The sequence below is a fragment of the Choloepus didactylus genome, chromosome 2 (genome assembly GCF_015220235.1).
Source record: "Choloepus didactylus isolate mChoDid1 chromosome 2, mChoDid1.pri, whole genome shotgun sequence".
Taxonomy (NCBI): domain Eukaryota; kingdom Metazoa; phylum Chordata; class Mammalia; order Pilosa; family Megalonychidae; genus Choloepus; species Choloepus didactylus.
The window spans coordinates 154,548,985-154,564,435 of NC_051308.1; the positions used below are offsets into that span (position 1 = coordinate 154,548,985).

At 35.7% G+C, this 15,451-nt stretch overlaps 1 long non-coding RNA gene and 1 other non-coding gene across 2 annotated transcripts in view; one reads left to right on the forward strand and one right to left on the reverse strand.

Moving 5' to 3' along the window:
- LOC119527075 overlaps window positions 1-15,451 on the forward strand; it is a 71,395-nt gene that overhangs the window by 42,254 nt on the left and 13,690 nt on the right. The window lies entirely within an intron of this gene.
- LOC119528333 lies at window positions 6,651-6,712 on the reverse strand. The gene has a single exon (XR_005215641.1). It is a non-coding gene; the product is annotated as a U7 small nuclear RNA (small nuclear RNA).

The following is a 15,451-nucleotide window of genomic DNA, read 5'->3' on the forward strand; positions in this document are numbered from 1 at the left end:
TTATAAATAACTAGCTAATAAAGTTAGAAATATGTAAATTTATATTTTGCTTACATATCTTTGAGTCTGCTAAAGTGAAAAGTTACCGCAGCACTTATACTGCCAAGGTATAAGTTGGATATCAAGGAAATTCTGATAAAAACTGTAGGCACATATTCTTTCTACTTCTCCCAAGAAAGGAAAAAGTGGTCTCTCACTGTTACAACTCTTATGGTAATTTGTTAATATCACAGTGGGTAAGGCATCTTAAAAGAGTTAGAAATTGGTCCAAGGACACAGGGAAAATCTCTAGTGAAAATCATTTAAGTTTTTGTACAGAGAAGCTTTTAAGCTATCACCTAAATGAAAAAAAATGTTTCGAAAGCTAAATAAGTTGAAGAGGCACATTCTACATGAAAATGAAAATAACAACAGAAGAAAATGCCCTTACTTCCTACCTGCCGAGTATCAGTACCTTGCATGCAGTAAAGTTTGTTACCTTGACCCTTGATGAGTGGGTCATACTATTATGAAATCTATTTTAAAAAAACTTGCTTAAAGGCAGTGTGAAGGAATTGCTCCTACACTGAACATAGTTCTTCATGTTTATTTCAGGAGAATGTCCACATTCCTTGTTATGGTATACTGGAAACTATTACTATTTTATTTCTTTTTATTTTTTTAAGAAAAGAAAACCTGGGTGTATTTTGCCTTTTATACCCTTCACCTAGTCTTTACAATGATAGAATAATTAAACTTGAGTTGTGCTGTTCCTTAAGCTGTACAACATACTGTTATATTTTTAAATGGCATTGTTGAGAACCTGGTGCAGCAGTTTTATTTCACCTGTGTCACCCAAGGTGAATTTCAAGTGTTCTGTCAAGATGGCAGACTGAATACAAAGGTCTGAAAAGAAAATGTAGGAAATGTAAAGGAACAGACTAAGTGAAAGAGCAGGATGCCATCTGTGGATGAGATATTTCTACACATCTCTGGAAGATTAAAGGAAAATAGAAGCCTGATGATGGACTATTTCTTTTTAATTGATAAATGTCAATCTAGGCAGGAACTGCATCAATGGAAAAAACTGATTTGCTAGGAAAAACTCTAAAGGAGCTTCAGTTCAATGTTTGCAAATACAGTGAATCATCCATATTTAATCTTAACCAATAGGTATACCAGAGAGACAGAAAAGAGGAGAAGAAATCATCAAAACAATAAAAGAAGAAAAGTTTCCAGAGCTGAATAGAGAGACATAAGTCTTTATTATTGAAAGTCCTTATCCAACGTTGAGGTGAATCAGTGGAAAAAGACCTATATCCAGTCATAGCACCATGAAACTTCAGACAACAAAAATAAACAGTATGCCTGAGAAGCTTCCACAAGAAAATATAGGTCATAAACAAAAGAATAAGTTTCAGACTGATATCTGGCAACTCCAGATGTATGGATCTTGAAGACAGTAGAGCAAAGCCTGCAAAATTCTGAGAGAAAATGACAGCTAATAAAAGTATAAAGGGAAAACCAGACTTTTTCAAACATACAAGGACTTGGAATTCTTACTTGCAGGCACTCTTAGAAAAATTCCTTTATGGTATACTCCAGAAAAACAAGATTAAAAACCATGAAAGAGAAAAATGGGGCAAAAAAGAAGCTGTAGAACTGAACCAAGAGTCCAGGGAAAAGACACCAGCATGGCAGTTGTACTAGAAGTTCTGAAGTCTCTGGAAGCATGACTCAAGAAGAAGAAAGAAACAGATGCCAAAGATGAGGCAGAATGGGATAAAAGCTGATGCCATGAATGACAGGGAAGCAGGCATGTTCTCTCATGAGAAAACAGAAAACAGAATTAGAGAAGAAGAAACAAAAACTATACAGAAATGTCACAGTCCAAATATGAAGCAAATTAAAATATAGCATGATTCTGAGAAATTACTGTAGAGATAGAAAAAAATTAATGCATTTGACTTGGATGCTAAGAACACTTTCCTCTGAATTCGCTTGAATTGTGTGTGATATTGAATACCGTATCACTTAGGGTTTGGCAACTAGTAGCAGACACTTCCAAATAATAGTGTTTAAAGAAAATAGAAGAGGTTTATTCCTCTCTCACAGAAAAGTAGGAACATCAGGGCTCATATGACAGCTTCATGATAATCAGGGGACCCAGGATCTTTCCACCTTGTTGCTCTGCCACCGTCCACATGAGTTCCATATAATGGTAACAACAATCATGATCTATTAAAAGAGGCTGCTTCTGGAATTGGGCCTAGGATGGGGAAGGTTGGAGGATCAATGGTTGCTCTTATTCTAATCTTTTTTCTTACATTTTGATTTTTTCACTATCTGCATATATTTTTTAAAATTTTAATTTTGATAATATATATGACACAAAATTCCCCATTTTAACCATTTTAAATGTACAATTGAGTGGTATTAATTATATTCACAATGTCATGTTAGTATCACTATCATCCATTACCAAAATTTTTTCATTACTCTGAACAGAAACTCTGTACCCATTAACCAATAACTCCCAATCTCCCTCTCCCTCTAGTCCCTGGTAACCTCTAATCTACTTTCTGACTCTCTTATTTTTCTTATTCTTGATATTTTGTATAAATGAAATCATAAAATATTTGTCCTTTTGTGACTGGCTTAATTCATTCAGCATGATGTCTTCAAGATTTATCCATATTGTAGCATAGCATATAACAGAACTTCTTTCCTTTTTATAGCTGATTAATATTTCATTGTATGTATATACCACATTTTGTTCATTCATCTGTAGATAGACACTTGGGTTGTTTCTACCCAACTATAAGTTATAAGTGAGTAATGCTGCTATGAATATTGGTGACAAGTATCTGTTTGAGTCCCTATTTTCAATTCTTTGGGGTATATACCTAGAAGTGGAGTAACAGGGCTGTATAGTAATTCTGTTTAATGTTTTGAAGAAGCACCAAACTGTTTTCCACAGTGACTGCACATTTTATATACTACCAAAAATGTTAAAGTGTTATAATTTCTCCATCTCCTCACCAATACTTGATATTTAAAAAATTTTTTAATATAATAGCCATCCCAGTGAGTGTAAAGTGGTTTCTCATTGGGGTTTGATTTGCATTTCCCTAATTATTAATGGTGTTGGTTATCTTTTCATATGCTTACTTGACATTAGTGTATCTTCTTTGGAGAAATATTTATTCAAGTCCTTTACCCATTTTTTTTTTTATTTTATTTTGAAATAAATTCAAAGTTACATGAATAGTTGCAAAAACAATACTAGCCCCATACACAGAACTCCATCATACCCTGACCCCCCTTCCCCGATAGCTCAATACACCAACTTTAACATGCTGTCACATCACTATTTCTTTCCCTCCCTCCCTCCCTATCATCCATCATATATTTCTCTGTCTTCTGAACATATGAGAATTAGCTGCACACATCCTTGAACATACACTATAATTCACATATGTACTTCCCATGAACAAGAACATTGTTTTATGTAATTCCATTAAGCACAGCTAAGAAGTATAAGAGACTCAACAATGATACAATGCTTACATTCTATATTTCCTTTTCCTTATGTCTCAACTGTGTCCCTTCAAGCCACCTGTCCTCCACCCTCCAATCCCATCCAAGTTCATCCTTAGCATTCAATTGTCGTCTAGTTAGACTGTCTTTTTTTTTTTTTTTTTCCTTTTTTCAATTGTGGAAGCATATATACAGCCTAAATCTTCCCATTCCACCCCCTCCCTAGCCTTCCATTAGTGGGATTAATCACATTTAGAAGGATGTTATGCTCTTTCCCACCATCCATTGCTAGAAATTTCCCTTCACCTCAAACAGCAACCCTACACTCCCTTAACTTCCCATTGCCCCTTCCCCCATTTCTCTTAACCCAAACTCTAATTTCATCTCTATGGTTATATTCTCTGATAATTTCTTTGTGTTTACCGTGGGGCTTAAAATTAACCTCTTAAATCCATATCAATCTTGTTTTTCTTTGATACTACCTTCACTTCAATAGGGCATATAAACTATGTTCCTATACTCCTTCATTCCCCCACCTTTATATAGTTGTCTAAAATTACATATTTTACATTGAGTTCAAAACCACTGATTTGTCCTTAGAGTTTGTGTATTTTTTATCATGTAGGAAGTAAATAGTGGAGTTATAGTTCAAAAATTGACTTCTATTTGTATTCCATTGGGTTTGGAGAATGTTCTTTGAGTATATTCAATTTTTTTTTTTTTTTAATTTCTTGAGGCTTGTTTATGTCCCAGCTTATGGTCCCTTCTGGAGAAAGATCTGTGATCACTAGAGAAAAATGAGTGTCCTGGTGATTTGGGATGTAAGGTACTATATATGTCTGTTAAAATTCTCTATATCTCTTTCTCTTTTCTTTGTCTCTCTGTTGGTAGGGCTTCCTTTAGAATCTGAAGTAGGGCAGGTCTTTTATTGGCAAAGTCTCTCAGCATTTGTTTGTCTGTGAAAAATTTTAAGCTCCCCCTCAAATTTGAAGGAGAGTTTTGCTGGATAAAGTATTCTTGGCTGGAAATTTTTCTCTCTCAGAATTTTAAATGTCATGCCACTGCCTTCTCACCTCCATAGTGGCCACTGAGTAGTCACTACTTAGTCTTACATTGTTTCCTTTGTATGTGGTGAATTGCTTTTCTCTTGCTGCTTTCAGAACTTGCTCCTTCTCTTCAGTATTTGAGAGTCTGATCAGAATATGTCTTGGGGTGGGTTTATTTGGATTTATTCTATTTGGAGTTCGCTGGGCATTTATGCTTTGCATGTTTATATTGTGTAGAAGGTTGGGGAAGTTTTCCCCAGCAATTTATTTGAATACTCTTTCTAGACCTTTACCCTTCTCTTCCCCTTCTGGGACACCAATGAGTCTTAAGTTTGGACGTTTTATTTTATCTATCGTATCCCTGAGATCCATTGTGATTTTTTCAATTTTTTTCTCCATTCTATCTTTTGTTCTTTCATTTTCTGTTCTGTGGATTTCTAGGACACTGAGATGTTGTTCAGCTTCCTCTAGTCTTGTATTGTGAATATCCAGAGTCTTTTTAATTTGACCAACAGTTTATTTCCATAAGATCTTCTATTTTTTTATTTACTCTTGCAATGTCTTCTTTATGCTCTTCTAGGGTCTTTTTTATGGCGCTTATATCCTGGGCCATGGTCCTCTTGATGTCCTTTAAATCCTTTGCCATGTTTTTGCTCTCTGATTGTAGTTCTTTAATTAAATTTGTGAGGTATGACATTTCTTCCGAAATCTTGAATTGTGTGTTTGGAGCTGGATTCTCCATATCATCTGGTTTTATCATATGCATTGAGATTTTCTGTTGTTTTTGGGCTCTTGGCATTTGTTTTGCTTGATAGGGTTCTTTCAAGTTGTATCAAAAAAAAGGGACATTGTTCTAATTTTTCGGAGACACAGTTTGGTGACGTACACTTTCTCTAAGTAACCAGCAGATGGCGTCTGTGAGCCACCTATATCCCTCCAGTCAGTTCTCGTGTAGTGAGGGGAAATGATTCTTGTGTGTTCAGTTGGAGAGCTCAGCCTGGGCGCGCCGCTGGAGTCGCCCACCCTGAATGTGGGGCGTGCGCACGGGTGGCCAGGGAGGAAGGGCAGCTCTCTCTCGGTTTCCCATAAACCACCGGACTTGGCGTAGTGCCTCTGGGTTCTCCGAGCGGATCCCCCCTCCCAGCCACGATCCTCCCTCAGCCAAGGGGGGTGCCATGCTATGTCATCAGTGTGCGCCGTCCCTCTAGGGCAGCCCTGGGCCACTTGGCTGTGCTGTGGGGCTCTCAGCTCGTTTCAGAATACAGAATGTGTGAGGCTGTCTTTACTGCAATGCCTTGTGGGCTGAGAGCAGCTGAGGTTTTCTCCACAGAGAGAGAGTGTGAGACAGAATATTTCCCCCTATTCTCCCAAGGTCAGTTGTCACCAAAACCTCTGTCTGCTTGCTGAGAATTCGCTGTTTGTATTGAGCAGTTATTATCAAAACCTCACTTGGAGTTGGGCTGAGAAAGTGCACAGCGCGGCTTCCGTGAGGGAGGGCTCCCGGCTCTAGGTTCTCAGCTCTCAGCGCAGGTATGCAATTTTACTTACAGATTTTATGCTGTGATCTCGGGCATTCCTCCCAATTCATGTCGGTGGAAGTTGAGTGTACTGTCACATTTGTCTCCCCGCTACCAATCCAGGTTATTTACTGGTTTTTTGTTCATTTATGAATTGTTCTGGGGGAGACTAAGTCTTCCACTTCTTTCTATGCTGCCATCTTCCCAGAATCGTCCCTTTACCCATTTTTAAATTGCATTGTTTCTTTTTGTTCTTAAGTGTCTTGTATTATTTTGGTTAAAAATAACTACAAAGGATAAAAGAAATAGTAAATGGAGAGAGATCCATTTTATATTGCTTTAGTCCAAATGTAACATTTCCTCAGAGAAATCATGTTTATTACCCTTCTAAAATGGTACAACCACTGTTCCCAATCCCCAAAATCTCTCAAGTTCATTATCTTGTGTTTATTTTTCTTCATTGGCACTTAGAAGTATCTGAAATCATACCATTTGTTTGTTTATGTGTTAATTGGAACCCCCCCTCACTAGAATGTAAGTTCCATAAGGAAAGAAACAATTTTTTTTTAAGGGTTTTCCAGCTAAAGGCAGAAAAACTGCTGGACAAATTCTAAAAGAGGTATAACACTGCTGAAAGATTGATTAATTGTTCACTTGTATATCTCCAAAATCCACAACAGTGCTTGTAAAATAGTAGGTGATTAATAAGTATTTGTTGAATAAACAAACTCCTGAATAAATATTTAGAAGTTATTAGAATCAGAGAGAGGTAAATAAGAAGCTTGTATATCTATCATTAAAGAATCCATAACTTACATTAGTATCAAGAGATACCAAAAGCAATGCCTTAAATCCTAGTTTCCCAAAAAGCATTCTAGTTTCTTGAGATATTTTTGCAAAATGGTTCTAATGATTGAAATAAGTTTGGGAAGTGATACACAATATATATGTTTTTAGAGATTTATAATGTATATTAGTATATAAAAAGTTCTGATAAGAACTGCAGTAAATAAATTGGTTTAACCCAGCATTGATATGAAGCTTTTTTTATGTCATAATAATCTTATTAACATATTGTGGAGATAGACCTCCATGGAGCACACTTTAAGAAATGTTGCTAAATGTGTTACTTAGAGATAATGTGGTACAAACTATGCATAAATTATGGAAAATTCAAGGAAATAAACAGTCCAGATTCAAATGTGGTGAGTCACTGATCATGGGTTTTTGTCACAACATGTGACAAAATAAGGGGTGGGGATTTGGTCCTTTATTTCGCTGGCCAAGCATGGTTGTAATGAGAGAGATGAATGTTGGGATGGAATTAGGATGGTTGAGTATATAAGACAGCCTGTCTTCCACTATATCCTAAGGGCCATGCTGAAGCTCCTTATTGCACGTGAAAAGGAATTTAGGGTAGTATATTGTGCATTTTTGATTCAACATAATTTTTATTCCTTTATTGTTAAATTGCTCTATTTGGAGCACACCAAGTAGACTTGAGGATTTGTAAAATGACACGAAAAATTCTTATACTTAATTGGAAAATTTAACCATTCTGGTAAACTTTGTACTTCCCCCAAAACACTTAACAAAGGTTTTTATCCTAATTCTTTTTTTATCTCCAAAGATTATCAAGTGAAGTTAATGTATTTTAAAAATTATACATCTTGTACTGGTTTGAATCTGTTATGTAACTGATAAAAGACTATGTTATTTTAATCTGCTCTTGTTGGGGCAGACCTATTGTGGTTGGGGCCTTTTGATTAGATTGTTTCTGTGGAGATGTAACCCAACCATTCAAGGTGGGTCTTAATCATCTTTACTGGTGTCCTCTATAAAAGGATAAAAGGCAGAGAAACTTTGAAGAGAGTTCGGAGACACTTGGACAGAAATGTCCCAGAAGAAACAAGCAGAGAAGCTAAAATATGTAATCCAGAGTTTGCCACCAGGGAAACTGTAAATTTGCAACCTAATAAGTCCCCATTGAAAAAGCCAATCGATTTCTAGTATATTGCATTTCAGCAGCTTTAGCAAACTGGAACATCTCTCTTTTACCTTCTTAACATAAGCTATTTTTTTGAAAGCAGTTGAAATTGGAAGTTAGCTTCTTAATTCTGTCACAGCATTATTATATAATATTAATCATAATTTTCAATCATTTTGGTCATACTTCTTGTGGATATCTATTTTATGGATCATAATTATAGTATTAAGTACTTATTAAGTATTGCTTGAGGATTCTTTTATTAGTTCTAACTTCTAATCAGGATTAGTTTCTTCACTTCACAGATTAGGAAACAAAACTCTTTATTCATTCTAGTTAATTTTGGTCTATTAAAAATTACACAAATGCTTTATCCAATAACTTCAAACATTTTTTAAGACTGTCATATTTAAATTTTATTTGATTAATTTACATAGCAGCCAAAAAACAGTCCAGATAAACAAGGGCATTTTTTATCCTCTAGGGGGCCCCACATAGAGAACTGAAGTGGTTGATTCATTTAAGAATCAGTGGTACTACTTTCTTTTGCTTTTATATCAGTATGTTGAATCTTCAGTTAGGATTCATCCTAGACTGATCTTGAATCAAGATACTGACTTGGATTTTGCAAGGACATTTTTCAATATGGTCAATATATATATTGAACCATTTGAAATTTCTATTTTTTTGTTGGTCAAAACTGGTTGAGCAGTTTCATATGTTTTCAACCTAATGAAGGTGGGTTTTGAGAACCATTGTTCCAGTCTGCTAATGCTGCCTTTTCGCAAAACACCAGAAATGGATCGGCTTTTATAAAGGGGGTTTATTTGGTTACAAAGTTGCAGTCTTAAGGCTATAAAATGTCCAAGGTAAGTCATCAACAATCGGGTAACTTCACTGGAGGATGGCCAATGGCATCCGGAAAACCTCTGTTAGCTGGGAAGGCATGTGGCTGGCATCTGTTCCAGAGTTCTGGTTTCAAAATGGCTTTCTCCCAGGACGTTCCTCTCTCAGCTCCTGTGCATTCTTCAAAGTGTCCCTCTTGGCTGTACCAATTGCTCCTTCTGTCTGAGGTTTAATAGGGCTCCAGTGAGCTAATCAAGGCCCATGCTGAATGGGCGGGGCCACGCCTCCATGAAAATTATCTAATCAGAGTTCTCACCTACAGTTGGGCGGGTCACATCTCCATGGAAACACTCAGTCAAAGAATTACAATCTAATCAACACTAATATGGCTGCCCACACAAGATTGCATCAAAGATACTGGCATTTTAGGGGACATAATACATCCAAACCAGCACAACCATCTTAGTCAAATTTGTCCCTAGGACAATCTTGTCTCATATATTAATCAGCTCTAGCTGGGATCCATTCAGGTAGCATGTCTAGGGAAGAAAGAAGTAGTAGGACATGTTCTGGCATAAAATGATAATTTTCCAGGTCCAGGGTACAAAAGAAGAAAGTGTATTAAATTGGATAGGGTGAAAGTAGAACCTACTGGCATAACCAACTAACAGTTTTTTGAATTGACAGATATTACTATTTTCAATTTTTGTACTGAAATATCCCAAGTCAAATAACTGAGAGAAAGAACTTCAAAGGGAAACTTTCTAAGACCTATCTTGTCTTTCTCTGGGTTAAAAAATATTCTAAAATCTGATTTGATTTATGAGCTACATTCTGTTTGAAAGTCTAGAGGGGACAGAAATACTGCTATGTTGAACTCCTCCAAATTCACCCCATTGCTGACATGTCTGTACATGATCTTGACACAAGGTGACATGAAATATGAATGTGCTGCCACATTATTTTAGCTAAACTCAAGTAGAAGAGCATTAGAAACATCAGCATGTTTAGTGAGCATTTCCTAAGTTTTGGTCAACAGAAGCTAATGTTTCAAGACCCCTCAATAAATTACTATATATCCTTTTGGCTCCATTAAGACTTGCAGCTGAGCTCCACAAAACAAATCTGGTTTGTGGGGTGAAGAGTGGAGTGGAGTCTTCCCTGTTGTGCAACAAGGGAATGTCATGATCAGATTTCTTCTAGGAGCAGCGAAGAATAACAAACTGTACTCAAGAAAGATTTGAGCAAGGATGTCAGCGTGGCAAATTGTATTTTATGCAAAGATGGCTAAAACAGTACCTCCCAACCCAAAGTTAATGTGCCATTCCCCAACCAAGATGTAGAGTTTATGTCCTGCCAACCCCCTTGAACCTGGTTTGTGATTGCCTTAACCAACAGAGTTCAGTGGAAGCAAGCTCTGTGGCTTCTAAGGTTAGGATACAAAAATGTCATGCACTACCCCCATGGAATGCTCTCTCTTGGGACCCAGCCGTCATGCTGTAAGGAAATCCAAGAAGCCTGTGTAAACAACCATAAGGAGAGGAACAGAAGCTCATGGCCCACAGTCCTGGTACAGCTCACAGCCAATAGAGAACACCAACTTGTCAGCCATGTGAGTGAGCTATTGTGACGTGGATCTCCCAACCCCAGTTGAGCTGTCACAGCTGATGCCCTATGGAGCAGCAGAGCATTCCCTGCCAAGTTCTGACCAAATTATAGATCCATGAGCAAAATAAATGATTGTTATTGTTTTAAGCCACTATATTTTGAGTTGGTTTATTATGCAACAATAGATAAGCAGAAACCTAGTTTCAGTAAGGCCTTAACTGAGGCACAGATCATCAGTATAAACTGAGCAGACTGTGCATCTTCCTCAATATATTTTACCTTTTGCTTTCTTTCACCAGTCTAAATCATCTCTCTTCCCATTTCCTTTCCTTATATCACCTACTTATTTTTCATTGTTTTGATTTCTCTTCCCTAAATCCCCTCTCAGGTTTTGAGACCCCAAGCTAGACACATTATGTTAATAAAGGCTTGATTAAAGCCGAGAGTAATTAGAGGATTAAGTGTAATTCCTACATTCTATTATCTTATTTATAGAACTTGATGGCAGACTAAATTTTAACCGCAAGTGCTGAATGTAAGACTTAAACTGACATGGAGTTCCTTCTGACTTAAATAGACTTAAAATTTTTTAAATTTAAATGAAATATTGCAAGCACAGAGAAAGTTATAGAGAATACTACAGCAAACACCCACCCAATCTCTCTTGTATCAACTCTTAAACTTTTACCACATGTGCTATAGATTTTTTTTTTTAAATTTAAACAAATTATAGATACAAATGATGCCCCTTGGCTATCCCTCCCCAATACTGTTCTCTCTCCCAGAAAAACTACTATCCTAAATTTGTTGTTCATCATTCCAATGAGTTATGCTATTACAACAAATATATGTATCAATAACATATGTGCTATTGCTTTGTTTTAAACTTTATATAAATGGAATTCTGACATATCTTTCTGTTCTTTTTTTTTTTTTTAAATCTATCCATTTTAATTCCTGTATAGTATTTTATTGTATGACTATAACCATAATTAAACTAATCTTATATTTATGGATGTTTAGGTCATTTCCAGATTTTTGCTCTTACAAATCATGCTGCAATGCACATTCTTGGTCATGACTCTTCGTGCCTACATGAAGAAGTTTCCCCAGGGTCTATTCCTAGACAATGAATTGCTGAGTAAAAGTATATACAGCTTCGACTTTAGTAGACATTGTCAAATTGCTCTTCAATGTGCTTCTGCCAATTCAATTTCTATCAGCAGTGATAGAAGTTCTTGTTCCTTCACATTCACAGCAAAATTTGGGATTATCAGACTTTCTCATTTTTTCCAATTAAATGAATATTAAATGAAATCTAATGAGTTTTTGCATTTCTCTGACTACTAATGCTGTTGTGTATCTTTTGTACATTCACATCTTTTGTTGATTTCTCTAGTCAATTTCTGTCTTTTTCTTTTGTATAGTAACTTTTTATCAGTTATGTGTGTCAAAAATACTTTTTCCAATCCTGTGGATTATATTTTAAGTTTTTATGGTATTGTCTTTTGAACAGAAGTTTTAAAATTTGAATTTTAAATTTATTAATCATTTCCTTAATGGTTTGTGATTATTTTCCTACTAAATGGATCCATTTCTACCTAAAAATCATTAAGGTATCTTCTTTATTTTTTCTAAGTGTTTAAACATTTGCTTTTTACATTTGGGTCTTTCATTTTTTTCCAATTTATTTTTGATATGTTGTGAGGTAGGGATCTATTTTTTTTTCCATGTGGATAATTTACTGCTCCTGACCAGGTTTTCTGAATAGTTGATCCTTCGCTACTGATTTGTAACACCACCTTAGATATATACAACATTTCTACATAAGTGTATGTCATTTTCTAGGACATCCTTTCTGTTCCATTGTTTGATTTGTCTAGCCTTGTATAAAAAGCACACTACTGCAATTACTATATTTTAAGTTATAATGTCTGATAGAATAAGTCTCTATACCTTCATTTTTTCTTGGTCCTTTTCTCTTCACTATGAATTTTAGGATCAGTTGTTAAGTTCCTTGAAAATATTCTTTGGGGTTTTGATGGGACTAATTGGTGGTAGAATTGACATCTTCATAATTTTGAGTCTTCCCATTCATGACCATAATCTAACTTTCCATTTATTTTGGACTTATTTATATCTTTTAATAAGGTTTTGCAATTTTCTCCTTAAATGTCCTGAACATTTTTTATTAGATTTACTTCAAGATACTTTGTAGTTTTTGTTGTTATTGTAAATAGCATCTGTTTTTGTACTCCATATCCTAATTTGCTTTTACTGAATTGCTTTTAGCAATTTCTAATTGCTTTTACTGATAAAATAAAATATATATTATCAGTATATTGATATCAATATATTGACTTTGGTATGCCAACTTATATCCAAGCTTTATCATTTTTCTAGCTGTATGATCTTAGGAAAGTTACTTAACCTTTCTGTGCCTCAGTTTTCTTGGGAGAGAATAACTGTATGAATCCAAAGGGGCTGTTGTATTAAGTGAATTAATAATCCATAGAAAGTACCTTGAACTCAATCTGGTCCACAGTAATAATTCATATGTGTTAGCTAATCAAATTACTTTTACCTAGCAACTTTGCTGAACTCTCTTATTGGTTTCAGTAGTTTGCCTACAGATTCTCTTGAATACATTATATAATCATATTGTATGGATAAAGCAGTTTGTTTTCTAATTTTATATGTTTTATTCACTTTCTTACTTTTTTGAAGTGACCAGGACTTCCAGTATAATATTCAATAGAAGCGGTGATAGAAGGATAAATGTCTTGTCTAGTTTGTGATTTAGATGAGAGTGATTCTATAATTTTATTTTAAATATGTTGATTGCAATGGGGTACAATGGTACAATTTCTCAGGTTAAGAAGGTTTCTTTATAGTCATAATTTTCAAAGAAGTTTTTCAATGGGTATTAAATGCTGTTTTGGCATCTATTTGAAGTCTTGGGGTAGAAGCTGGGGAAACTAGATGGAAACCACACTGGGATGGGAACAAGCAACACTGGGATGACTGATTACCTTTATTGTTTTGCAGGTGCAAAGTGTGTGGGTGTGGAGAGCTGGTTTAAAGTTGATAGCAACAATAACAACAGCATGATCAATAATAGTTCACATTAACATTACCCACCACATCCTAACAACACAATAGTAATAAAATTGCATAAATTTCATTCTGTAGTTTACAAAATGTAGTTATTTCATGATCTCTTATAAAACACAGTATGGGAAAAATCTGTATAATTCCAACTGGATCCTTGGTCACGAAATCATCCTAAATGGCTTGCTGAAATTCAGTCTGTAATATGGTATAGATTCTCCAAATGGGCCAACTCCCCAGTTGCTCATTTAAGTCACTGAGCATTTGAGTCATTAAGAGGCTGGTCATTTTCTTTCCCCTTCTTTCTCATAATCAAATAAGTTTTATTATTTGAAAGTTCAAGGTGCTGGGATGGATCAACTTTTGGGGATATGAACAAAGTAAAAACCTGGCTCAGATCCATATAAAACATTCCAAACTCTGTTTGTGGTGAGTGCTTAGATAGGTTTCGGAGCTGATCTATCCCTTCAGATGACAACTGGGCCCTGGCCGGATCTTTGCACTCATCTTCTGTTTATACCATCTTTGAGTAATCTCTTGTTTATATCTCAGGGGTTGCCTCTTGACTTCAAACCTTTGGAGTGAAAAAGTAAAGGGGAAGCAAGGAAGTTAAGGTGACTGGATTCATTTCAGACTTGCTCTGAAATGAGAAAAATTCAGTTTCTTTTCTCTACTTGTGAGCTGTTAGTATAAATTGTTGGCAGCAGAATTAATCATGATTGAAGGCTGTAAGTACAAAAATCAAAAGGCAATTTGGGCATGTTTCTGGGTTGGTTTGAAACCTACTTAAATAAATCCTCAGGAATTATTATGGATATTTCTACCTGCTTGACTATTTGTTTTGCAAGTTCTTAAAGTGACCTATAAAGAGTATGTGCTCAGTAAAAGTTATAAATGATAACAAAAGCTCATTACATCTCTTTCTGTCCTTCCCTCCCTCCTTCCTTCCTTTTTCCTTCCTCTCACTATCAACACACATTTATTGAGTGTATATTATATATGCCAGAGAGATTACTACAATACAGCTTCTAGTTTATAATAAGTGTTCAATAAGTGACTATTATCCTTTTATGAGTTTTGGTACTATTTGCTATCATATTCAGAAGGCATCTTACTAAAGGGAGATTTCATCTTGATGCCTTTTACAGTTCAGAAGCTGATGTTTACAACAGCGCAGTCCATTAGTTGGAAAAATGACAACAATAACGGTAACAAATGGATGCTCTATTAATTTTTCTAGGGCTGCCATAACAAATTATCAGAGACTGGGTGGTTTAAAACAACAGAAATGTATTCTTCCACAGCTGTAGAACCAGAGGTCTAAAATCAAGGTGTCGACAGGCTGTGCTCCTTCTGAAGTCTCTTCCAGCTCTGGTGGAAGCTTAACTCCAGCCCCTGCCTCTGCGTTCATATGGCCTTTTCCTCCACGTCGGTGTCTTACCCTCTGTATGTATCTTCACCTCTTCTCACAAGGACACTTGTCATTGGATTTAGGGCCCACTTGGAAAATCCAGGATGATTTCATGTCTAGATCCTTAACTTAATTACATCTGCAAGGACTCTTTTTCTAAATAAGGTCATATTCACAGGGTTTGGGTGGATGTATCTTTTGGAGGGCCATGACTCAACCCACTACAGATGTTAAATCCAGTTTCTAACCATTCCTACAGAGACAGTGAAACAAAATGTCTGAAGCCTTGATTCAAGCATTGGATGAATGACAAAGTGTGGCAATAGACAATCTGAAGACTGTGTAAAAGGCTAGCGGGTTACTATTTAAATAACATAAGTAAAAATCTTTTCTCCAGTTTTGAGTA